The sequence below is a fragment of the Artemia sp. Qi Xiang Cuo genome, chromosome 13 (assembly GCF_049724085.1).
Source record: "Artemia sp. Qi Xiang Cuo chromosome 13, ASM4972408v1, whole genome shotgun sequence".
Lineage (NCBI taxonomy): Eukaryota > Metazoa > Arthropoda > Branchiopoda > Anostraca > Artemiidae > Artemia > Artemia sp. Qi Xiang Cuo.
In genome coordinates this window covers 45,936,912-45,962,471 of record NC_142806.1, presented here as the reverse complement: position 1 = coordinate 45,962,471, position 25,560 = coordinate 45,936,912, and the positions used below count along the sequence as shown (strand labels likewise).

The following is a 25,560-nucleotide window of genomic DNA, read 5'->3' as shown; positions in this document are numbered from 1 at the left end:
TGATTTGTTGAGCTAGGTGAATGAAATCCTTAGAGACTCTCAGGATTTGGCATTTGAGCTGCTTCCTGAATTTTTCATTCACGTGTCTCTTTCTTCAAGATATAACAGAAAGTTCGTCTAGAAAACGATTCTTGATCCCATTATACTGCAGAGCCCCGCTAGTCCTGTGCTATAAGGATTTCACTTCTTTTTTCTTCTTGTTGCCAATAATGGAAAATCTATTAATCAGAAACCTGGAACCCCTTAAAAAAAAGATGTTGTCTTTTGTATGCTAGATGAAAACAAGTTTTACCCCAAAACTGCCTTTTCAAATTAAAGTTTTGCTTTTGGTTTGTTGTAGCTTGAGTAGAAAAAAACAAGCGAGCAAAAAAAAACAATTAAAATAGTTTACTGGGAGTGGAAACTGAGCCCTAATTATTATTGTGTGCCATAAAATTTACAGGTCAGATGTCATAGTTTCAACATAGTCCTGACGGAAATTCAAATGTTTTAAAACATTCCTTTACTGACGTCTTCGACCTCTAAATTAAAATAAATATGTGTTATGTGACAGATAAGTATGGTTCACACACAATTCATACATCATTTGGTAACATATACAAGATTCAGATGATATCTACCGCTTGGCTAGCCGAAATCGAAACAGTCCATGCCATGTATGATATTTCTTGTTTTTGGACGTGACCGCTTGACTCACATTAATTTAATATGTTTGGTTCTTCTTCTTGATAGTTACCAAAAGCTGGGGCTCTTTTGACATTAAAGAACCTAGATTTTACCCGATAGTGAAAGCGAAACTCGAACCTGAGTCTAAGGTCAATTAGGAAGTAGAAATTTTATAAAATTTGCAATTATTGTTTTTTACAGTTTCAATAATAGGGCATCACAGGTACATATTCAATTTTATTTTCAAGGAATGTAAAGTAACCTACAGACAGTGGCGGATCCAAGGGGGCGAGGGGGTACCCCCCCCCTAACGTAGTCTAAAGTAGTGTAATTTACTTAATTAACACAAGTTTGCGTTAATTAAACTTGCTACTAATGCAAGTTTATCAGATCAACCTATTTTGCCCCCCCCCCCCTTCTAAAAAATCCTGGATCCGCCCTTGCCTACAGGAGAGGATTTATACTGAGAACTACTACCACCCCCTTCTCCCTTAGAAAACGAAGATTTTTTTTAGTCCCTCGCTATCTCCCATGGGAAATGATTGTGTTTGCCTGTCACAGCTCTATTTATGTGTATGTGCGTCATTTTATTGAGGGGGGGGGGCTAATTTTGACAAAATGGCAAAAGCAGGCACATCGGAAAAATATTTTTGATTACCCAATCCATGGCGAGTATCCACATGGGTATGTGTCTGCCTGTTCAGTCGGCGTTTTAAAGTGTCTCCCGCTGCATAATTACCAGATGGTTTTTCATAATTAAAAAAAAAAAAATATTTTAGGTGAAGTAATTTTTCCTAGGAAATTAAATTTGCTCTTGAGCAAAAACAATTCTAAACTAAAATTTGCTGTATCAGGTAGAGAAATCTCTCATCCGCCCAAAAAATAAAAAAAAAATTCCATCAAACAATTCATGGTTTGATACTTAACAATAGTAATCGAAACTTTGAAAAATAGAAGCAGAAAAAGCGGATTTTTTTTATATATTTATTGTTTTAAAATATCCGTCTTTTAGAGTTGCGATTTTCAACAGCCTTCCTTCATGATTCGAAAATTATAACTTTAGAATCATGAAGTAAATCTTGTTGAGAATTTAAATGTAACCAATCATATCTGAGTGCATTTGAGCTGGGATTTCAGCGCTCTTTTTACGAAAACAGACAACTTGTATTTTTCCTTAGAAAGATAGCCATGGACAAAAGTTGTAGAGTAACGACAGAGGGCTCATTCGAACGAATATGTTAAGCTCTAGTGCTCTTCCGCGTGACAACACTGACCATGCCACGACAGTGCCCTTTTTGGCCATTTTATGCAACAAAGCGATGATTTTGGCCTAGACAGGGTCAAAATTCTATCAAGGGAAATTTTTTAACTGCCCGCCGTTAGAAAAGGCGGATATAAATTACTAGGCATAAAGAAGTGGGTATGGAAGTTGATTCTGGTGATGAGATTATGCGAAAGCATCTCCATAACAATTCAAGTAAGAAGAAGACAAAGGATTAAACCAATGATACAAAACATAAAATGAGTAGAAATTACGAAAAATAAGTGTCATGCCACTGTTCTTTCAGTCCTTCGAAAGAATGTCATTTTGCTTTGCCGAGAATAAACCCATTGCTTATATTGATTGTTTCTTTTAGACAATTGATTTTTCTATAAATTTGGAAGTATGAATTGAAAAAGAAGATTTTAACCTAACCTTGATTAAGAAGTTTCGTTTTTTTAATACGAATTTCTCCAAATCTTAAGAAAGCTAGTCAAATTTTCACTATGTCACCGAAAAAGAAGAAGAAAACAAAAACAACAACAACAAAACGAGAAGACACCAAATGCCAATTATGCAATTTGGCAATTTGGTGTCTTGAATTTGGTGTCTATAAAATGGCAATTTGGTGTCTTGAAGACACCAAAATGCCAATTATCAACGTTAAAGTTGTTGAGATTTAACATGTTAAACTTTTCAAAGGTTGTTAAAGTACAAAACATCAACCATATCCAAAATAAAAAAATAGATGAAAAAAAAAGATCAACGTAAAACTCAAAGGTTGTTATGTACAAATACTGTGTTAATACGAAAGCTGCGGCAAATGTTTTGTCATGAACCAGGAAAGGGATATGTTTAATGTTTTCTCAGGCTCACAAATTGATAAGGAAGGGCCTATTAGCACCTCTTGTGAGAGTAATTCAAAAGCCTAAATTTACATTATGTCTGGATATAGAGAGAGGGTGAAAGGACGGGGGAAGTAATCATAATCATGGTTACAGTGTCAGACGTAACCTAGTAAAAAATGAATTCTAACCAATAGTAACCAAAAATTTCAAAATACATTTGGAAAAAAACTGTCTAGTGAGAAAGAATTGGCATTTGAAGATGATTCAGGAGTGATAACTTTTATTTTGCCTAATATTGTTGGTAAAGGTTTATTTGCTAAAACATATTTATGGGAGTTTAAAAAATAGCCTTAAATCCCTCGAAAAGGGTGTCAGATCGAACAAGTCATAAGCTTCATTTTAAAGGTATTAAGACCGACTGAGCCACTATAATCGATTTCAGATTGGACCATAAACAAATTGAAACACAAAGGATTTTACGCCGTCTTGTCTATATATAAAAAAATCAGGTACTTTCCCATTACATGAGCCTTTACAAGGAAACCAGTCACGAAAAAACCGTTTTTAACGGGCTAGTCCAAGAGACCGCTGATCAGTCATACAATACTCAATGTGGTTTTCAATGCACTTAAGATATTTGAGCTATTTTATTTGGGGGTTTAGGGGGAGAAAAAGGTACATAGGTTAGGTTACATCATGAATCTATTTTATGCGTTAGCCCCACCCCCACCCTAATTTGCAATTATATAGCCAAAATTTGTTTCTAAACTATTATATATTCATCCTATTTTACTTTATTTCATTAGCATTAACCAAACTTGACTTTTTAGATAGGCCCATGTAATGGGAAAGTACCAAAAATTATCAGCCTGTTAAAACTTGAGGTATCTGGCCGAGGACAGAATTTAACTCTTTAAAAATTTTAAGTTTTTGTCGTTGAAACTCAATTTGTATTAAATTTGGGTTTTGGGTAGTATAAATTATTGATAAGAAGGTAGTTTAGTTTCCGTATTCCAACTACGAAGCCTATTTTGATTTCCAGCACATCCAGAACTTCACTGTCAATAACGATTCCTAGTTTAAATATTGTTAAGCGCTATCAGATGGTCATTCACTTATTTCTCTGATCTTTCTCTTTGTTAAAGATTATGACTTCCTATTCCCATGGAATGAGTCCGATTTATAAGACTTATTAATTGACATCTTTCATCCATCCAAATAAATCCTACAACTTTACATTTCTAACTTTGCCTAAAGGCAGTTTTATTTAATATTGCTAATGTGCAATTTATTACTGTTTTGCTCTGCAAAATCAAATAAAGGAAAAACAGGATTAGGCTCTTACTATTCTGGTCAAAGGCTTTTCGCACGAAGAATAAGTAACTATACTAAAGTTAAAGGAAAAAAAGTAAACTAAAAGACAGGACAGCAAAATTATAGTATTATTAGTGACAGTCAGGGCCTTATCCAGGATTTTTTTTCAAGGGGGGGGGGGTTACAAACGATTGTTTTTTCAGGGGGAGTTTTACAAAAAAAAAACTTTAAAAAACGCATCAGAAATTTGTTTATATTCATTTTTTTTACGTTTTTTACGATTCGGACAAACATGGGGGGGGGCTCAAACACCACCCCTCTGGATACGGCCTTGGTTCCAGCCGTTTAAGCGCAAACTAATCTTTATTGACACAATATAAAGCTTTTTGTCGTCACAAATTGATTTAGTGTTGTTGTGGGATTAGTCTCTGTGCTATTTATGAGCTTCTGCACATGGTGGTCTGTTTAAGTCACTCGCATAAGAACTTATAACTTAAATTGGCACGAGCTTGGTGACTCAAACACAAGTTTCGTGTTTATCGTTAATTTCATGTCGCTTGTAAAAGAAGCTTTTGCTCCAGCTGTGCGACTCCTTAATATGCGAATGGGAGTTTTGATACTTGACCTAAAATTTTATCCATAACTTTTTTCTTTTTTAATACTTGCATTTGGATCTTTTTACATATGCCAGGAGTTTTTTTGGAAGATTTCAAAGTACCTCTCTTCTTTTGGCTAAGGAACCTAATAGAGTAAATGACGTCCATTGAAGGCAAAGTACATAGTAGAGTTGGGATCGCAAGTAGTTTGCGCGAAATGACTTTATATGGGCTTACCAATCTAATATTCTTTCTGCCCTAGTAAATAGTTGGTTTTTTTCTTCTAAGTCCATGAACTGGAACCAGAGTTCCGCTGTCGTATTATTTAACGCCATAAGTTTCGTACTGTTGATAAAGTCCCAAATTTTTGGGCTGATTGAACATTTCGTGGTAACGAATTGTAAGTAAGGAGCGATAAATAAAAGTTCAAATAGGGATAAAATCCTTTTAATAGACAGTGATGATGATAACAGTGATAGAAATTCACAAAAATACCAGATATTTCGGTCACATATACAGTGAGCGTCATCAGTAGTAAAACTAAAATAAAACAATTTAAAACAAAAGTTTATATACTAAATCAAATAACACTACATATGGTTTAAATCTCTAATTCTTTTCAAAGCAAAGGCGGAAGCTCTTCTCTTTAACCTTCTTGGATTCGGTTCATTAGCGTTCAATGATATAACATTTGGACAAAGGTCAACTACATTGGGTGGATTGAACTTTGCTCCGTTGTAATTTAATAAATTATCATAGATCGAGTTCAGCCCATATTTACCATCATTCCGGTACAAAGAAGTAATCTTGAATGGGATTGTCCTTATCTCATTGATGTCAACAATAATCCGCTTTAAATCCTAATTATTAGAAATGAAAGAGACATTCTTGAACAAAATAAAATGGTCTGGATAATTATAAATATGTTCAGAAAGGGCTGAAGTAAAATCTTCAGACTTAGAATCTTGCTTTAAAACCGAAGAAATAGAATCTTTGTGTTGTAATAATCTCATTTCCAAACTCTGGCTAGTACGTCCCACATATGAGCTTCGGCAAGTACATGGGATCTGGTAAACCTTACTTTGTTGCCCCAGTGAAGTTAGATCCTTTCCAGAATTTAAAAAACTACCCAAAGTATTATTATTCTTTAAAGCTACCCTTAGACCAATACTTTGTAAAATTCTTTTAAGTTTTTAACTTAGCCCGGGTACATATGGTAAGGAACAAAAAACATCCTTATCCTAAGATTTCTCAAAGACTACCTCAGATATCTCCAGAAACCTTTTTCTTCTATTTGAAACAGTCTGGTTAATTAAACACTCTGGATGGATGTTGATTATTAGTATTTTCCTTAGAAAAGGCAACTCATCCTCAACAAATTTTGGAGAGCAAATACTAAAAATCCGATCAGTTAAAAAAATGATCAAACCAATTTTTACTTGGCGAGCGTGACCGTGACTATAAGACAAAAATCTATTGTTATTTGTCGGTTTTCTGTAAATTTTAAAATCCAGACTATTTTGATTTTTCAAAAGAAGAACATCAAGGAAAGGAAGTTTCCCATTCTCTTCCAATTCAACAGTAAACTTTAAATCCCCTCCCAAACAATTAAGATGTTCCAAAAATCCTTTTAATTCCTTCTTCCAATAATCCCATACTGAAGTAATGTCGTCCATAAATCGGCCCCAGAAAATATGTTTTAAAAAATATGAATCTAACACAATTGTTTCAATATTCTCCACAAAAATATTAGCTAATAAAGGGGATAAAGGGGCCCCCATAGCTAAACCATTTATTTGTTCGAAATAATCCCCTCTAAATTGAAAAAAATAAGAGAACTTATTGCACAACCTTACTAAATACATAATTACATAAACTTCTAAATCTGTTTTGCCACTAATAAAATCCAAATTTCTTAAGAGCTTTCCTTCTAGAAGAGATTCGGCTGCTTCTACATCAATATGTGTGTACATTGATACAATGTCGAAGCTTGAAAGCAAAGAATTCGAAGAAATTTCTACTTTTTTCAGTTTTTCAACCAAATTCGAAGAATTCTTAATATATGAAATTTGTGTAAACAAAAGTGGTTTACGGATTAACACTAACCATTTGCTCAAAACACTTGTTGGTGACCTTGTATTTGACACAATTGGTCGTAATGGTAGGTTAGGCTTATGAATTTTGGGAAGTCCATATAATTTAGGGCACAAGGAACTGCGTGGCAGGCATTTGTAATTGAGTTGAGGCGTAATTTTTACTCCATCCTTTAAACAATTTAATTTATTCTAAAACTTATTTGTAAAGGAGCCTATTGGATTAAACCAAGGCTTCTTGTATGTTTTTTTATCATATAGTAATCTTTTTAATTTTAGATTGTAGTCCTCGGAATTCATCACAACTAAATTGTTACCCTTATCTGCTTTTGTAATGGTAATTGAACCATCTTTTTTTAAGTTTTTAAGAGTTCTTATGTCTTTGATGGTCGTACGAGGAAATTCCGGTTTCAATACAAAATTAGACAGGGTTTTAACGGTAGAAGCTCTTACTAAGCTAACATCTTTTATTAGATTAATTAAAAAAAACTTTCCGAAAAATAAGTTTTTCAAAGTAGGTTTTAGGCTTCTGCAGTGAGACGATACCCAAACTCTTGTTCGTAGTTATTTTTATTCGATCCAAACTTGATTTGCATATTAAATTTAAGTTTCACTCGTTTTAAGATTTATTCATTCATTTACATTAATATATATTGTATGTTTGTTCGCATTGATTGTTTATTTAAATTCTGTTCGTTTTAAGTTTCATTTATACTTTCATAGCAAAATATTTGTTTTCGTTTTAAGCTTGATTTCCATATTAAATCTAAGCATTACTCGCTTTAAGATCTATTTATTCATTTATATTATTACTTGTTGTATGTTTTTTTTTCCAACGATTGTTTATTTAATTTCTGTTCGTTTTGTGTTTCATTTATTCTTTAATAGTAATTTCTGGTGGTTTTGAGTTTGAATTTTAACAGGTATTTGTATCTGCTGAGCTTAAGTTTAAAATGGCCTTTACTTTTGTTTGCAAAATTTATTTTTCTTAAAGTTTTTTTTAAATTAATTCTTGTTCGTTTTGATAGCAAAAAGTTTCAAGTTTTTAGGGCATGGAGGGGTGTACTTAATGTACGATTATTCTTGACTTTAAAAAACGGATCTAGAACTTTCAATTTAAATGAAATGAGGCTTTTTTCAAAGTCTATACGATTACCTCTTTGATAAAAACCTTATATATGAACAATAGACAGCTTAAATAACTTGTGGACAGCGATTGACAACAATAAATGGATTGAAAAAATAGCTCCAATAAGGGGGTTTAGACCATTTCACTTGCTGACACAAAGGGATCACGACTGTTTGGAATTCACCTTAATAGGAATTTGTGTGCCAAAACAATTTTGCATCTATCACACAGTATGTATTTTAACCTTATAATTGGATAATTATAATAGATTTCCCATGTGTTCTTCCCATACAAAACCTCTTCCCATAAGTTATAAACCCCCTTTAACAAGTTATGCCCCAGGGCATAACTAACAACGCCTACCCCTGGGCCCTGGTGGGCTGTCTCGGCACCGGAGTTTTGTTATCAGAACTTTGAACTATTTTAACAAAATGTCTATCTCAAAATTTTTATCTGATGCATATGGGGCATGAAAGAGGGAGAAGGGCTCGTTGCCCTTCAATCTCTTTTGAATCTCAAAAAGTGAAAAATAACTTTCAATTTTCAATCAAATGAGCACTCTCTAAAGTTTATACAAGCATTCGTTCCGTAAGAAATAATATTAATTATTCGGAAAATCCTTAAATTATAACCCTTGCCCTGAGGGCTTTGGGGAGTTGTAATCGTCAAAGACCTAATTTCCAGAACTTAAAACTACGTTTAATAAAATGGATGTCTTAAAATTTTAATTGGATGTGTTTGGGGAAAAGGTGGTTCTGAGAGGGGGGTTCGGTGCCCTCAAATCACTTTCGACTTATTACAAAGGGCACTATCCCTCGGAATTTCCAATCAAATGAGCCTTTTTTGAAGTTTATACGACATCGCCTTCTATAAAACCGTATATGCCCCCAGGGCATAACTTAAAACCCTTGCCCTGAGGGTTGTGGGGGAGTGTCCTCCTCAAAAATATATTTTCTATCTGGAAATCAACTACGCTGAACAAAATGGCTATCTGAAAATTTTGATTGGATGCGTTTGGGGAAATGATGGGCGTGGGGGGGATGGGGGCTAGTTACACTCCAATCACTTTTGACTATTAAAAAGGGCACTAGCTCTTTAATTTCCAATCGAATGATCCTGTTTGGAGTTTCTACGACAACGCCTTCTATAAAAACCTTATATGCCCCCAGGGCATAACTTAAAACCCTTGCCCTGAGGGTTGTAGGGGAGTATCCTCCTCAAAAATATATTTTCTATCTGGAAATCAACTACGCTGAACAAAAATGGCTATCTCAAAATTTTGATTGGATGTGTTTGGGGTAGATGTGTTTGGGGGAATGATGTGCGTGGGGGGGATAGTTGCCCTCCAATCATTTTTGACTATTAAAAAGGGCACTAGCCCTTTAATTTCCAATCGAATGAGACTGTTTTGAAGTTTCTACGACAACGCCTTCTATAAAAACATTATATGCCCCCAGGGTATAACTTAAAACCCTTGCCCTGAGGGTTGTGGGGGATTGTCCTCCTCAAAAACATATTTTCTATCTGGAAATCAATTACGCTGAACAAAATGGCCATCTCAAAATTTTGATTGGATGTGTTTGGGGGAATGATGGGCGTGGGGGGGACTAGTTGCCCTCCAATCATTGTAGAATATTAAAAAGGACACTATCCCTTTGAATTTCCAATCGAATGAGCCTTTTTTGAAGCGTCTATGAAAACGCCTTCTATAAAAACCTTATATACCCGCAGGGCATAACTTAAAACCCTAGCCCTGAGGGTTCTGGGAGAGTGTCCTCCTAAAAAATATATTTTTTATATGGAAATCAACTACGCGGAACAAAATGGCTATCGCAAAATTTTGATTGGATGTGTTTGGGAAAAGGATGGGTGTGGGGGGGGGCTAGTTGTATTCCAATCACTTTTGACTTAAAAAGGACACTAGCCCTTTAATTTCCAATCGAATAAGCCTGTTTTGAAGTTTATTTTTCAATCCAAAAATAGACTTAAGTTTCACACCTGTACCAGAGAATTGTATTTTCCATAATTTTCTTACAAAAAAAACTAGAGTTTACGGTCAAAACCCTTATTAGCTCAGATTTTACGGAAATAGTTTATTTTTATAGGTTTCAGACAACACACGCCTATGAGAGACTAATACCCATCCCCCCCAAAAACACTTTTCAGCCATTTCATGTTAAAAATGCGGGGGGCTGGGCACGGTTGAAGTTGTTTTCACGTAAAAATACCCTCCCCCTCTTCCATGGATAATCCCCCCTCAAGACAATCCCATTCCTGTGCACTTTTGGAGGGTGTTTCTTCATTTTTCGATAATCAGGCAATTTTCTCAAACTCATAGCTTTTGACTGGCAACACTAAAGTTAATGAATCCTAAATCTTTGGAAACAGCCTCTATTTCTGCCCATTTAAGTTTTGATGTTGTTCCTTACTTTCAGTTGAAGAAAATTTTTTATAATTTAATTTCTGATCACCGGGGGCTGGGCCCGGTTGAAGTTGTTTTCACTTAAAAATACCCTCCCCCTCTTCCATGGAAAATTCCCCCCTCAAGACAATCCCATTCCGGTCGACTTTTGGAGGGTGTTTCTCCATTTTTCGATAATCAGGCAATTTTCTCAAGCTCATAGCTTTTGACTGGCAACATTAAATATAATGAATCCTAAATCTTCGAAAACAGCCTCTATTTCTGCCCGTTTAAGTTTTGATTTTGCTCCTTACTTTCAGTTGAAGAAACTTTTTTATAATTTAATTTCTGATCGCGGGGGGCTGGGCACGGTTGAAGTTGTTTCCGGTCCATTCTTGGTACACAAAACCTTGGGATTTTCACGATCCGTCTTATAAACTAATGTAGTTCACCCATTTTTACCTTTTTAAACCCCCCACCAACAAAAAATTTCCCTCGCACGTGCCTGGTGATGTCAAACCTACACTCCAATTCACAAATTCATTACCCCTTTTTTTGCAAATGCCAATCAAACAACTCTGATTGTAGCGTCCAATTTTTTAAATAACAAAGTCCGTCTTAAAATATTCTAGCGATATCCATTCGTGTATGTAGGGGAGGTTACCTCCGGTCCATTCTTGGTACACAAAACCTTGGGATTTTCACGATCCGTCTTATAAACTAATATAGTTCACCCATTTTTGCCTTTTTAAGCCCCCCCCCCACCAACAAAAAATTTCCCTCGCACGTACCTTGTGATGTCAAACCTACACTCCAATTCACAAATCCATTACCCCTTTTTTGCAAATGTCAATCAAAGAATTCTGATTGTAGCGTCCAATTTTTTAAATAACAAAGCACGTCTTAAAATATTCTAGTGATATCCATTCGTGTTTGTAGGGGAGGCTACCTCCGGTCCATTCTTGGTACACAAAACCTTGGGATTTTCACGATCCGTCTTATAAACTAATGAGCTTTTAAAAGATACAAGAAATACTTATTTAACAAAAAAAATACGTTATTAATGGTCATAAAGTAAATAAAAAACACAAAGATTTATACAACCAATTCTCTGAAACCTCGTCAAGATATTAAAAAAGATTAAAGAAATACTTATTAAACGAATCAATTTCGTTATCATTTTACCTAATTTCAAGAAAAACCACACGGAATATGACAAACGCGTCTCTAAAACCTCTTAAAGCTATTTTAAAAGATACAAGAAATAATTATTTAACGCATAAATTTAGTTATTATTTGGCACAACTTAAAGAAAAATTACAAGTAATCAGGCACCCGAGTCTCTCAAACCACTTAAAGCTATTTTAAAAGATACAATTACTACTTATTTAAAACAAAAATTTAGTTATTAATGGACACCAAATAAAGAAACCTCACGTGGAATCAGGCAACCGAGTCTCTCAAACCCCGTAAAGCTCTTTTAAAAGATACAAGAACTACTTATTTAACACAAAAATTTTGTTTTTAATGGGCACCAAGTAAAGGAAAGCCACACGGAATCAGGCAACCGAGTCTCTCAAACCCCGTAAAGCTCTTTAAAAAGCTACAAGAACTACTTATTTAAAACAAAAATTTCGTTTTTAATGGGCACCAACTAAAGAAAAACCACACGGAATCAGGCAACCGAGTCTCTAAAACCCCTTAATGATATTTTAAAAGATACGAAACATACTTATTTATCACAATAATTTTGTTTTTAATTTGCCGCAAGTAATTGAAAAAAGACCGAATTATGAAACCGATTATCTCAAACCCCGTAAAACAAATTTACATTTTAAAATTAAACTTTATATAACACAAAAATTTCTAGTATATAGTGAACATATATAAGATAACCAACAAGTACTCAGGCAACCGAGTCTCTCAAACCCCAAAAGCTCTTTTAAAAGATACAAGAACTACTTATTTAACAAAAAAATTAGTTTTTAATGGGAACCAGGTAAAGAAAAAACACACGGAATCAGGCAACCGAGTCTCTCAAACCCCGTAAAGCTCTTTTAAAAGATACAATATATACTTTATTAAAAAAAAAATTTCCTTTTTATTGTGAAAAATTTAAATAAATAACACACGGAATCAGGCAACCGAGTCTCTCAAACCCCGTAAAGCTCTTTTAAAAGATACAAGAACTACTTATTTAACAAAAAAAAAATCGTTTTACTCCTTCGTATAGTATAACGTTAAACTATTTTAAATTGACTACACTGTCCAAACATCACTTGTGTATTATACAGTACACAATCATCCCATCTCCCCCAAAACACTTTTCAGCCATTTCTTGTTAAATTTTTTTATTTCTAAACTATTTTAAATTGACAACACATCGAAGTATTCGCAAATGCTAAACCCTTTTCTTTTTTTTCTCCACCTTAATAGGATCAAATTCGCAAATCCTATCTACCAACACATTCATATCAAACTATTGTTGGCTAAAGGCAATTGTCCAGAACAAATTATAAACCGCTCTTGATAGCACAGACTTCAAAAATGGAACTGTGGATAACACATGGGTGATTGACAGCTTTCCCTAAAAAACAATTCCTAAATACGCAATTTGACAATCAATAGTTTTCGATTATAAAAAAAAAAAAAAAATGTCTGCGTCAAACTGTGTGAGGGAGTTCTGACTCTTTGAAAAGGTGTAGAGGTCCCGTAGAAGTATTAACTATATGCATGGGGATGCTAACTCTCTTTGAAAAGGTGTATATGTCTTGTAGAAATGTTTTCCTATATGTCTTGTAGAAGTATAAGGTACTACTCTACTACTGTACAGAATGGCCATCTCAAAAGTTTGATTGGTTGTGGTTGGGGTACTAATGGCCGTGGGAGGGGGAGCTATTTACCCTCCAATCAATTTCGACTATAAAAAAGAGCACTATCCCTTTAATTTACAATCGACTGAGCCTGTTTTTAAGTTTCTACGACAACACCTTCTATAAAAGCATTATATGCCCCCAGGGCCTAACTCAAAACCCTTGCACTGAGAGTTGTGGGGGAGTGTCCTCCTCAAAAATATATTTTCAATCTGGAAATCAACTATGCTGAACAAAAATGGCTATCTCAAAATTTTGTTTGGATTTGTTTGGGGGAATGCTGGGCGTAGGGGGGGGGGACTAGTTGCCCTCCAATCAATTTTGACTATTAAAAAGGGCAATATCCCTTTGAATTTCCAATCGAATGAGCCTTTTTTAAAATTTCTACGACCACACCTTCTATAAAAACCTTATATTCCCCCACGGCATAACCTAAAACCCTTGCCCTGAGGGTTGTGGGGGATTGTCCTCCTCAAAAACATATTTTCTATCTGAAAATGAATTACGCTGAACAAAATGGCTATCTCAAAGTTTTGATTGGATGTGTTTGGGGGAATGATGGGCGTAGGGGGGGGACTAGTTGCCCTCCAATCATTGTCGACTATTAAAAAGGACACTAGCCCTTTAATTTCCAATCGAATGAGCCTGTTTTGAAGTTTCTACGACAACACCTTTCTATAAAAACCTTATATGCCCCCAGGGCATAACTTAAAACCCTTGCCCTGAGGGTTGTGGGGGATTGTCCTCCTCAAAAACATGTTTTCTATCTGAAAATGAATTACGCTGAACAAAATGGCCATCTCAAAATTTTGATTGGATGTGTTTGGGGGAATGATGGGCGTTGGGGGGGGCTAGTTGCCCTCCAATCACTTTCAACTATTTAAAAGGGCACTATCCCTTTGAATTTCCAATCGAATGAGCCTTTTTTGAAGTTTCTACGACAACGCCTTCTATAAAAACCTTCCAAGGGCATATCTTAAAACCCTTGCCCTGAAGGTTCTGGGAGAGTGTCCTCCTAAAAAATATATTTTTTATATGGAAATCAACTACGCGGAACAAAATGGCTATCTCAAAATTTTGATTGGATGTGTTTGGGAAAATGATGGGTGTGGGGGGGGGGCTAGTTGTATTCCAATCACTTGACTATTAAAAAGGGCACTAGCCCTTTAATTTTCAATCGAATGAGCCTGTTTTGAAGTTTCTACGACAACGCCTTCTATAAAAACCTTATATGCCCCCAGGGCATAACTTAAAACCCTTGTCCTGAAGGTTTTGGGAGAGTGTCTTCCTCAAAAATATATTTTAGTCCTGGAAATCAACTACGCTGAACAAAATGGCTATCTGAAAATTTTGATTGGATGTGTTTGGGGAAATGATGGGCGTGGGGGGGGGGGAAGGGGGCTAGTTACACTCCAATCACTTTCGACTATTAAAAAAGGCACTAGCTCTTTAATTTCCAATCGAATGAGCATGTTTTGAAGTTTCTACGACAACGCCTTCTATAAAAACCTTATATGCCCCCAGGGCATAACTTAAAATCCTTTTTCTGAGGGTTGTGGGAGAGTATCCTCCTCAAAAATATATTTTCTCTCTGGAAATCAACCACGCTGAACAAAATGGCTATCTCAAAATTTTGATTGGATGTGTTTGGGGGAATTATGGGCGTGTTGGGGGGGAGGCTAGTTGCCCTCCAATAATTTTCGACTATTAAAAAGGGCACTAGCCCTTTTATTTCCAATCGAATGAGCCTGTTTTGAAGTTACTACGACAATGCCTTCTATAAAAACCTTATATGCCCCCAGGGCATAACTTAAAACCCTTGCCCTGAGGCTTGTGGGGGAGTGTCCCCCTCGAAGATATATTTTCTTTCTGGAAATCAACTACGTTGAACAAAATGGCTATCTGAAAATTTTGATTGGAAGTGTTTGGAGAAATGATGGGCGTGGGGGGGAGATGGGGGCTAGTTACACTCCAATAACTTTCGACTATTAAGAAGGGCACTAGCTCTTTAATTTCCAATCGAATTATCCTGTTTTGAAGTTTCTACGACAACACCTTCTATAAAAACCTTATATGCTCCGAGGGCATAACTTAAAACCCTTGCCCTGATTGTTGTGGGGGAGTATCCTCCTCAAAAACATATTTTCCATCTGGAAATCATCTACGCTGAAAATAATGGCTATATCAAAATTTTGGTTGGATGTGTTGGTGGGAATGATGGGCGTGGGGTGGCTAATGGCCCTCCTATAGCTTTTGACTATTAGAAAGGGCACTAGCCCTTTAATGTCCAATCGAATGAGCCTGTTTTGAAGTTTATACGACAACGCCTTCTATAAAAACCTTATATGTCCCCAGGGTATAACTTAATACCCTTGCCCTGAGGCTTGTGGGGGAGTGTCATCCTCAAAAATATATATTCTATAATGAAATCAACTACGCTGAACAAAATGGCTATCTGAAAATTTTGATTGGGTGCGTTTGGGGAAATGACGGGCGTGGGGGGGGGGCTAGTTACACTCAAATCACTTTCGACTATTAAAAAGGGCACTAGCTCTTTAATTTTCAGTCGAATGATCCTGTTTTGAAGTTTTTACGACAACGCCTTCTTTAAAAACCTTATATTCCCCCAGGGCATAACTTAAAACCCTTGCCCTGAGGGTTGTGGGGGAGTATCATCCTAAAAAATATATTTTATATCTGGAAATCAAATACGATGAAAAAAATGGCTATCTAAAAATTTTGATTGGATGTGTTTGGGGGAATGATGGGCATGGGGGGCTATTTGCCCTCGAATCACTTTTGAATATTGCAAAAAGCAATAGACGTCGTTGGTTACAATTAAATGATCCGCTTCGGAAGTTTCTACGACCGTCTTTTCCGTGTGAAGTGGCTCTGGAAAAAAAAAATAATAATAAAACGTCTGTGCTGTATGGCCTTTACTGTAGGCAACACTATAGCAAAGCCTCTGATTGCGTTTTTGTGCAAAGATGTTTCTATTGAAGAGATAATGTCTTCCACGGGGACTTTATCCGGTTTAAAACAAAATTTCGGACCCTTTTCAAGTACTGATTGTTCTTGTAATGTTAAAGTTCTTGATGAAAAATTAGCCATACCTGGTCCAAGAATTAACGAAGGTATTACCAGATTATTTGTTGATAATTTCGAAAACTTTTTTTTAGCAATCTTTCTCTGGAAAGGCGAAAGTCATGATTGAAGTGATTTTTTCCTGTTTGTTGAATAAAACAAAAGTCACTTACTCTAACCCTTTTTTGATATAAGATTTTCCAGGGAAAGTTTATCTCTCATTATTAATGCTCTTTTTCGACTTTTATCCTTAATAATGTAATTTAAAGTCTTGAAATGTAAGCTTCGTTCATTGGGGCAGCAAAGTGGAGTATATCAGATCCCATGTACTTGCGGAAGCTCATATGTGGGACGTACTAGCCAGAGTTTGGAAATGAGATTATTACAACATAAAGATTCTATTTCTTCGGCGTTAAAGCAAAATTCTAAGTCTGAAGATTTTATTTCAGCCCTTTCAGAACATATTTTCAATTTTCCAGACCATTTTATTTTGTTCGAGAATGTCTCTTTGATTTCTAGGGATCGGGGTTTAAAGCAAAATTTTCGTGGAACTCTTGAAATAAAGAAAATCTTATTCAAGAATATTGCTTTGAATCGGGATACAGGTGAATATAGGCTGAACTCTATCTCTGATAATTTATTAAAATCTGACAGAGTAAAGTTCAATTCACCCAATGTAGTTGACCTTTGTCCAAATGTTATATCATTGAACGCTAATGAACCGAATCCAAGAAGGTCAAAGAGAATAGCTTCCGCCTTTGCTTTGAATTAAATAAAAAAAAACAAGTTTTTTAAACTGAAAGTAAGGAGCGACATTAAAACTTAAAAAAAACAGAGATTATTCCGTATATGAAGGGGACTGTCCCCTCCTCAACGCCTCGCTCTTTACGCTAAAGTTTTTTATTGTTTTAAAAAGCTGATTTATATGACAGAGTCAAAATTTATCGTAAAGAGCGAGGCGTTGTGGAGGGGACAGCCCCTTTATATACGGAACTATTTCTTTTCGTTTTAAGTTTTAATGTCGCTCCTTACTTTCAGTTTAAAAAATTTGTTTTTTTTTTTATTTCATTTCTGATCGTTTTTTAGTTAATGCAGCTTTTATTTTGGCTCGCCGTCATTGAATAAGTAAACAAAATTTGCATAACAAATTTTACTTTTCTTTTGCTAAATGGCTGTCTCTAAATTTGGTTCTGACGTAATTTACAAATTAACGTACGTAAAGAACTTCTATATTCGTATATTTTTCTTCTGGCAAAAAATACAAAGTTGCAGATTTTTGCAGATGAGCTTGAAACCTATGTAATAGTGTTTTCTGATACGCTGAATCTGACGGTGTGATTTTCATTAATTTTTTTTCACTTTTAGCGGATGTTTCCCCCCTCTTTAAAAAATCAGGTAAATTTTCTCAGGCTCGTAGCCTTTGATGAGTAATACTAAACTTAATAAAATTCATATATTTAGAATCAGCATTATAAGCCCGTTCTTTTGATACATTTATTGACATCAAAGTTTCGTTTTTAAAAGTTTCGATTACTATTGAGCCGTATCGCTTGTTTTTTTTTATTGTTTTTTTTTATTACGTATATGTTATTACGTATATGATGGGGTTCTCCCCTTAGGCAATACCACGCTCTTTACGTTAAAAGTTAAACAAAAATTTTAATTCAAAAACACCTGAAAAACAAAGGCCTTTTAATTATAATTGATAGCTATTTTTAAACCACTAAAAAAAAAAAAAAAAAACTGTAGCGTAAAAAGCGAGGTATTGACTTGGGGGAGAACACCCTCATATACGTAATAATTTCTGTTCATTTTAAGTTCTAATGTTGCTTCTTACTTTCAGTTGAAAAAAGTTTTTTTTTTTTTTTATTTAATTTCTGATCGTTTTTTAAATAATGCTTGTAAATCCGGTGACCCCCTCATAGAAATGTCCCTTACCCCAAAGAAACATCCTCCACGGAAAGATTCTCCCGAGTAACCCCCTCCTCCAGCCCCCCCACCAGAAAAAAATTCTTCCTGAAAATGTCTGTATACTTTCCAATAACCAATACAATAACCAATGTAAGCAGTGGGCAAAGTTCATAACTTGCAGCCCTTCCCCTTCGACCTGTGGGGGATTAAGTCATCCTAAAAGACATATTTATTAAATTTTTAACTATTATGGAAAAAATTGCAATCTCCACATTTTAATTGGGTGACTTTGAGAAAAAAAAGAGCGTGGGAGGCGGCCTAGTTGCCCTCCATTTTTTTGGTGGCTTAAAAAGGGCACTAGAACTATTAATTTCCGTTAAAATGAGCCCTCTTACGATATTCTAGGACCACTGGGTCAATACGATTACCCCTGGGGAAAAAACAAATAAACACGCACCCGTGATCTTTCTTCTGGCAAAAAATGCAAAATTCCAAATTTTTGTAGATAGGAGCTTGAAACCTCTACAGTAAAGTTCTCTGATACGCTGAATATGATGGTCTGAATTTCATTAAGGTTCTATAACTTTTAGAGGGTCTTTCCCCCTTTTTTCGAAAATCAGCCAAATTTTCTCAGGCGCGTAACTTTTGATGGGTAGAATTAAACTTGATGAAACTTATATATTTGAAATCAGAATTAAAATTTGATTCTTTTAATGTATCTATTGGTACCAAAATTCTGTTTTTTAGAGTTTCGGTTACCATTGAGCCGGGTCGCTCCTTACTTACAGTTCGTTACCACGAACTGTTTGAAAGAATTAGAGATTGAAACATTATGTAGTTTTATTTGATTTAGTATATAAACTTTTGTTTTAAATTGTTTTATTTTAGTTTTACTACTGATGACGGTCACTGTATATGTGACCGAACTATCGGGTATTTTTGTGAATTTCTATCACTGTTATCATCATCACTGTCTATTAAAAGGATTTTATCCCTATTTGAACTTTTATTTATCGTCATGGAAAGGCAGTGTGGTTTCCGAAATTATCTAAGTAAGGAGCGGCCGGCTTAATAGTAACCGAAACTCTAAAAAACGGAGTATGGATGCCAGTAGATATATCAAAAGTATCGAATTTTTTTGCTAATATTAAATATGTAAGTTTTATTATGGTTAGTCTTACCCATCAAAGGTCACTAGCCTGGGAAAATTTGCCTGATTTTCGAAAAAAGGAGAAAAACCCTAGAAGTCATATAATTTTAATAAAAATCACGCCATCGGGTTCAGCTTATCGGAGAACCCTTCTGTGGAAGTTTCAAGCTCCTATCTGAAAAAATGTGGAATTTCGCATTTTTGCCAGAAGAAAATCACGGATGCGTGTTTTTTGGTAGGATTTTCCACGGGAATCATTTTCAATGGGGAGGGAAGTTTCCAGAACTTTACACTGGGGGGATTTTTCAAAATTCCTATTCGAAATTCTTCTTATTTCTTGCTTTCTCATTGCCGACTCAATTTTATTCGTGGAGATGTTAAGGGTAAGTGTCCGGGGTAAATAAAACAGTTCGTGGTAACGAACTGTCTAGTAAGAGCGACTCGTCTCAATAGTAACCGAAACTCTAAAAAACGGACTTTTAATATCAATAGATACATCAAAAGGAATGGATGTTTATGTTAATTTTAAATATTTACGTTTCATCAAGTTTACTCATATCCATCAAAAGTTACAAGCCTGGGAAAATTTGCCAGATTTTCAAAAAAGGGAAAAACGCCCCCTAAAAGTCATAGAATCTTAATGAAAATCACACTATCAGATTCAGCGTATCAGAGAACCTTACTCTAGAGGTTCCAAGCTCTTATCTCCTAACAGAAATTAAAAGTTCTAGTGCCGTTTTTAATTAAAAAACGAAAAGAAAATAAAGAATAGAATCACTTTACAAAAAACTTTTTTGATGTCTTTTCATACTGCAGTCTTTTCCAATATATTTGATTGTTTTTATTACATAAGGAATCATGTTAAAGTTTGATCAATGATGTCATGACCGTAGGTTGTAGCCAGGTCGTCTCTTACTATTCCAATTAAGAAAAAAGCCATAGGATTTTTCCTGTTTGTAATTATCAAACAGGAGCGACTCGTCTCAATAGTAACCGAAACTCTAAAAAACAGAATTTTAATATCATCAAACAGTTCGTGGTACGGAACTGTCTAGTAAGAGCGACTCGTCTCAATAGTAACCGAAACTCTAAAAAACGGAATTTTAATATCAATATATAGGGTACATTAAAAGAAATGGATTTTTATGCTGATTTTAAATATATAAGTTTCATCAAGTTTACTCATATCCATCAAAAGTTACGAGCCTGAGAATTACATAAATTTTCACCAGGATTGAATTGTCTAGAGAATAAATCTGGAAGAAGGAGGAATTTATCCGTGGAGGTGTTGCCAGATTTCCTGGCATCACTTAAAAAACGATGAGAAATTACATAAAAAAAACCAACAAGTTTTTCCAACTGAAAGTAAGGAGCAACATTAAAACTTAAAACGAATAGAAATTATTACGTGGGGAATTTTACACTGGGGGAATTCGCCAGAATTCCTATACGAAATTCTTCTTATGCCTTGCTTTCTCATTGCTGATTCAATTTTATGCGTGGAGATGTTAAGGACAATTGTCCGGGGTAAAATTTCACCAGGATTGAATTGTCTAGAGAATAAATCCTGGAGGAGGAGGGATTTATCCGTGGAGGTGTTGCCAGATTTCGTGGCATCACTTAAAAAACGATGAAAAATCAAGTAAAAAAAATAGGTTTTTTGTAAGGAGGAACATCAAAACCCAGAATAAACAGAAATTATTACGTATTTAATAATTACTGACACTAAAGTTTTTAGTAATTAAAAAAAAAATCTTCTTGTTTTTCAAATTAACCGAACACTGTTTCGGGAGTCGTTCTTAAAGAATTGGGACAGAATTCAAACTTTAGTGTAAGTAGTAACCTATTAGGCACTTTCAACCATACAGTTTCAACCATACAAGAATATGGTCAAAAGTGTAATAGATTGAAAACCTACATGAAAATATATGTTGGAATTGCGCAAGGAAAACCCATGCCTGAGACATTAGACTTACATGTGAATATTCTAAAAGTTGGCAAGGTTTTTGTTTTTGATAAGAATTGCACAATGAAAAAACTAGAGATTGTCAAATCGCGTATTTAGGAATGGTTTTTTAGGGAAAGCTGTCAATCACCCATGTGTTATCCACAGTTCCATTTTTGAAGTCTTTACGTTCCTTGGCGTTTGATTAACATTTGCAAAAAAGGGGTAATTAGTGATTGGATAATCTTTTAACGTGAAATCTCTGAATAAAATAGTTTTGGAGCATGTACTTGACGATGGATAAAAGGGTTAAGGTGATTAGCAATTACGAGCGAGGATTCCCCCACTGGTTCCTGGCAGTAGGCTACGCATATCAAATTACTGTACTGTGGGCCGACTTGCTAGCAAAAAAGGATTCTATGGGTCGTAATTGCTGTACTGTGGGCCGACTTGCTAGCGAAAATGGATTTTATGGGTCGTATAGGAATTGTTCATTTTGAATATCTTTCGTGAAATACAAGAATTGGAATATTTCAGTAGTGTTTTGTTGTGCTTTACCTTGTCACAGTTACATTCGCTTGATTTTTCAAAAGTTTATTTTGAATATCTTTCGTGAAATGCAAGAGTTGGAATATTTCAGTAGTGCTTTGTTGTGCTTTACTTTGTCACAGTTACATTCTGTTGATTTTCAAAGTTCATTTTGAATTTCTTTAGTGAAATGCAAGAATTGGAATATTTCATTAGTGTTTTGTTGTGCTTTACCTTGTCACAGTTACATTCTCTTGATTTTCCAAAAGTTCATTTTGAATATCTTTCGTGAAATGCAAGAGTTGGAATATTTCAGTAGTGCTTTGTTGTGCTTTACTTTGTCACAGTTACATTCTGTTGATTTTCAAAGTTCATTTTGAATTTTTTTCCTTGAAATGCAGGAGTTGGATTATTTCAGTAGTTTTTTGTTGTGCTTTACCTTGTCACAGTTACATTCCCTTGATTTTTCAAAGTTCATTTAGGATTTCTGTCTTTAAAATGTAATAGTTGGAATATTTCAGTTGTATTTTGTTTTGCTATTACCTTATCACAGTTACATTCTTTTCGTTTTTCAAAGCTTGTTTTAAATTTCTTTCATTAAAATGCATGAGTTGGAGCATTTCAATAGTGTTCTTTTGTGGTTTACCTTTCCAGAGTTACATTCTATTGATTTTTCAAAGTTCATTTTGGATTTCTTCCTTAAAATGCAAGAGTTGGAATATTTCAGTAGTGTCTTGTCGTGGTTTACCTTGTCACAGCTACATTCTCATGATTTTTCAAAGTTCATTTTGGATTTCGGTAAAATTCTACTTTAGCTACTTTTGACTATCTTGGAAAGGGGTTAGGTTAAGAAAATGAAACTTTCAGGGATGGTTCTACAGGCTAAAGTATGTCCTGGGAAGATATTTTGAAGTACCCACCTCCACTCCTTCTCCCTCTAGAGGGTCCTGACCTTTGATGACCTTTAAAAATATATGAGCTATATAATTGAAACCTTGCAAAATAGATCTTCTGTTTAAATGAAGTACAACAAAATTGTTTTCAGCTTTACAACTTTGCTCAATCCTAATTTATAAGGTTTTAAAGATATGCAAATACATTTCCTAAATTCTGGAAATGAACTATTTATATGTCTTAAAATTCTGCTCAAATAATTGAAATTGCATTTTCAGAGCTAAAGCCAGAGAAAAAGAAACTGATAAATGAAAATTAAGGTAAAATGTTGTTTTGCCAAAATTTCAATTGGTATAGACCTGTCATGCAGGCAAATTTCAGGACCCTCTAGAGGGAGAAGGAGTGGAGGTAGGTACTTCAAAACACCTTCCCAAGACATACTTTGGCCTGTAGACCCATCCCTGAAAGTTTCATTTTCCTAACCCAACTCCATTCCAAGATAGTCAAAAGTAGCTAAAGTAGAATTTTACCTGGATTTCTTTCGTTGAAATTCAAGAGTTGGCATATTTCAGTAGTGTCTTGTTGTGCTTTACCTTTTCACAGTTACATTCTCTTGATTTTTCGAAGTTCATTTTGAATTTCTGTCGTGAAATGCAAGAGTTGGAATATTTCAGTAGTGTTTTGTTGTGCTTTACCTTGTCACAGTTATATTCTGTTGACTTTCATAGTTCATTTTGAATTTCTTTCGTGAAATGCAAGAGTTGGAATATTTCAGTAATGTTTTGTTGTGCTTTACCTTGTCACAGTTACATTCTCTTGATTTTTCAAAGTTCATTTTGAATTTCGTTCGCGAAATGCAAGAATTGGAATATTTCAGTAGTGTCTTGTCGTAGTTTACCTTGTCACAGTTACATTATCATGATTTTTCAAAGTTCATTTTGAATTTCTTTCGTGAAATGCAAGAATTGGAATATTTCAGCAGTGTTTTGTCGTGCTTTAACTTGTCACAGCTACATTCTCTTGATTTTTCAAAAGTTCATTTTGAATATCTTTCGTGAAATGCAAGAGTTGGAATATTTCTGTAGTGGTTTGTTTTGCTTTACTTTGTCACAGTTACATTCTGTTGATTTTCCAAGTTACTTTTGAATTTCTTTCCTTGAAATGCAAGAGATGGATTATATCACTAGTATTTTCTTGAGCTTTAGCTTGTCATTGTTACATTCTCTTGATATTTAAAGTTTCAGTTTGAATTTCTTTCGTTTAAATAAAAGACTTGGAATATTTCAGTAGTTTTTTGTTGTGATGTACATAGTCACAGTTACATTCTCTTTATTTTTCAAAGTTAATTTTTGATTTCTTCCTTGAAATGCAAGAGTTAGAATATTTCAGTAGTGTCTTGTCGTGGTTTACCTTGTCACAGTTACATTCTCATGATTTTTCATAGTTCATTTTGGATTTCTTTCGTTGAAATGCAAGAGTTGGAATATTTCAGTAGTGACTTGTTGTGCTTTACCTTGTCACTGTTACTTTCTCTTGATTTTTAAATGTTCTTTTTGATTTTCTTTCTTGAAATGCAAGAGTTGGAATATTTCAGTAGTGTTTTGTTGCGCTTTATCTTGTCACAGTTACATTATGTGGATTTTCATGGTTCATTTTGAATTTCTTTTATTGAAATGCAAGAGTTGGAATATTTCAGTAGTGACTTGTTGTGCTTTACATTGTCACAGTTACATTCTCTTAATTTTTCAAAGTTCATTTTGAATTTCTTTCGTGAAATGCAAGAATTGGAATATTTCAGTAGTGTTTTGTTGTGCTTTAACTTGTCACAGTTACATTCTCTTGATTTTTCAAAAGTTCATTTTGAATATCTTTTGTGAAATGCAAGAGTTGGAATATTTCAGTAGTGTTTTCTTGTGCTTTCCCTTGTCACAGTTACATTCTGTTGATTTTCAAAATTCAATTTGGATTTCTTTCCTTGAAATGCAAGAGTTTGAATATTTCAGTTGTGTCTTGTTATGCTTTAGATAGTCACTGATACATTATCTTTATTTTTAAAAGTTCATTTTTAATTTCTTTCGTAGAAATGTAAGAGTTTGAATATTTCAGTATTTTGTTGGTATAGTTTACCTTGTCACAGTTAAATTCTCTTTATTTTTCAAAGTTCATTTTGGATTTCTTCCTTGAAAAGCAAGAGTTGGAATATTTCAGTAGTGTCTTGTCGTGCTTTACCTTGTCACAGTTACATTCTCATGATTTTTCATAGTTCATTTTGGATTTCTTTCCTTGAAATGTAAGAGTTGGAATATTTCAGTAGTGACTTGTTGTGCTTTACCTTGTCACAGTTACATTCTCTTGATTTTTCAAAGTTCATTTTGAATTTCTTTCGTGAAATGCAAGAGTTGGAATATTTCAGTAGTGTTTTGTTGTGCTTTACTTTGTCACAGTTACATTCTGTTGATTTTCATAGTTCAATTTGGATTTATTTTATTGAAATGCAAGAGTTGGAATATTTCAGTAGTGAATTGTTGTGCTTTACCTTGTCACAGTTACATTCTCTTAATTTTTCAAAGTTCATTTTGAATTTCTTTCGTGAAATGCAAGACTTGGAATATTTCAGTAGTGTCTTGTCGTGGTTTACCTTGTCAGAGCTTCATTCTCATGATTTTTCAAAGTTCATTTTGGATTTCTTTCGTTGAAATGCAAGAGTTGGAATATTTCAGTAGTGACTTGTTGTGCTTTGCCTTGTCACAGTTACATTCTCTTGATTTTTCGAAGTTCATTTTGAATTTCTGTCGTGAAATGCAAGAGTTGGAATACTTCAGTAGTGTTTTGTTGTGCTTTACCTTGTCACAGTTACATTCTGTTGA

General features: G+C 34.6%; 1 protein-coding gene across 3 annotated transcripts in view; it reads left to right on the top strand.

Annotated features, from left to right (window-relative positions):
- DIP2 (disco-interacting protein 2) overlaps positions 1 to 25,560 on the top strand; it is a 298,193-nt gene that overhangs the window by 186,301 nt on the left and 86,332 nt on the right. The gene's annotated exons all lie outside the window — the stretch shown is intronic.